Here is a 2272-nt window from a genome sequence, read left to right on the forward strand (position 1 = left end):
GAAAAAAAAAAAAAAGAAAAAAGAAAGAAAAAAGGCCTTTGATACCAGGTCTTTTACTTGCATCTAAATTGTTTCCTGTGCTTGGCAGGAGTTCACCCCCCCACCCCATGCTCGCTAATCCTGTTGTAATGAATGTAGGTTGTTTTTTTTTCAGTTCACTGTACATGATTCAGCATTGGGTGAAAAAGCGATAACTCTTCAAAACTTCTGGTAGTTGCTGTGTGTTTGTATGGGCATGTGTGCATGCTCCAAGTGTGAAGAGGGTACGCAGGTGGGGAGGACAAGAGGCAGGTCAGGTGATGGGAACTGGAGTAGCCAAACATTTTTGTCTCCTCTCCAGGGAAACATGATGTTGCAGAGCACAAATGTATCACGTGGTTGTCTGAACTAGAAATCCATGCAAACAAAGAAAAAAGTGGTAAGCCAGGAGGCAGCAGGGCAAATTTCTTTCCACAGTCTTCCCTGTACTGTAAGCTGCTGTGCAGATCTGTAATGGAGTAAGCAGGAGTTCAGTGATGCACAGCTTCTGAACAGCACAGGGGTAGAGGTGGTGCTTCCCGTTGGCGTGTGGTGACTCCTTTCCTTCTCATTGCACGGCTCTGTGATGTCCTACTCAATCCATGTTCCATGGCCTCTCCTGCAGAGCTTACCTGTCTATCCAGATGGTGGTGGGAACAAAAGCCTCTTAACCTTAAGCAGAAAATACTTTTAACAAGATGATGTGGGGCTGTGTAGGAACTGGATGATAAGGAAGTGGCCATTTTCAACCATATTATTGTGAATCGTGGCAAACAAGCAAGAATTTGATTCATACTGATGCAGAGTTGAGACTGCTTTGTACCCTGGAGTACAAGGAAGGGGAAACAAAAACTGAGAATTAGCCTGTACTGTAGTAGGTATTGCAAGTACCTAATTTCGGTTGTTGAAAGCATCTGGGCCATAGTGAAGAGTTTCATTACTGGATGTTTATACCCTCCCCCATTCTGCCTACTGATCAGCTTGCACAAAACCTTTTTATAAGCCTGTTTGTTAAACTAAAATACCTCAGACAGATTAATCCATCCACTTTGGCCACTCTGCTGCTCCATTCTGCAAGGGTGGATGAGGAGACTCCTGTGAAGAGGGAGCGAGTGTAAATCAAATTGAGAGTTCTAAGGGCTTTGTTTATTTACTTTTGAAGGGAGGCTTGTATATTTTAGCTTGAATGCTTAACAAGTGTTCTTACAACACCCAGGAGTTTAAGCTACCAATAGCACTGAAAGTGGAAGGAAGAATGGAGGTGGATTAGAGAACATGTTATCTGGGCTTGAGATCTCAGAGGAAAGTCCTTGTTAAGATCAGAAAAATATCTGGCTGTGGTTTTAGTTCCATATCCTGTAGCATGTACATAAATCCATTTTTCTTCTAATGCTGCTAGTTTGTCTTCCCTCCCATCACTACACAGAAAGGGGAATATGAAAATTGTAATGGAAAAACTCTTTCAAGATGTAGTTGACAGAAACTTCAGCGCTTTTGTATGAATGTGGCTGACTTTTTACTCCACGTACTGCCTCCAACCAAAAAAATTTAGAGGATTTTTAACCAGAGGGGAAAAAGAACTTCCCAGGAATATAAGGCACAGCAACCACAGACTTCCACAAATACTAATTTCTAGTATTAATATTGGGGGGTGTGGGGGTGGAAATGAAATCATAAATGAACCTTTCATTTTCTTCACTTGTTTTTCCAATGCATCTTTTAATTTGTAAAGAAATAAAAATATATTAAGATGTATTTTATGTCATTGTTAGTAAATAAACACTGCTTATTTTTCCAAACCCTGTATTTTGCGGGAGGGAGGAAACGGGAAGGGCCAAAGTCTAGCCATGATTGATCCGTTACAATCCAGTCTTGTTCTGACCAAGTTTGTTTGGTTTGGGGTGTTTTTTTTTCTTTTTGTCCCCACACTGAATGATGATAAATTCAACAAGAGTCAGCAGACAAAAGGTGCTGTTTAATCTCAGTGTTACTTTGCTTAGATGATAATCTTTTAACATTCTGTCCCTTCTGAACTTTGATTTTGCAAAGAGATTTTCCTTACTTAAATTGTATTAAAGGGTTGGACTAGATGATCCTTGAGGTCCCTTCCAACCTGATATTCTATAATTCTGTGATTTTCTCTAATGAAGCTTTTGTCAGATTGGTTGGGTTTTATTAGTCTACTTTGGAAAGTTGACGAATAAAAGTAGACTTCATCTTCAAGTTTTCCAAGAAGTAGAGCTCCTATTTTGGA

Source organism: Apaloderma vittatum, unplaced genomic scaffold (genome assembly GCF_000703405.1).
Source record: "Apaloderma vittatum isolate BGI_N311 unplaced genomic scaffold, ASM70340v1 scaffold14801, whole genome shotgun sequence".
NCBI lineage: Eukaryota > Metazoa > Chordata > Aves > Trogoniformes > Trogonidae > Apaloderma > Apaloderma vittatum.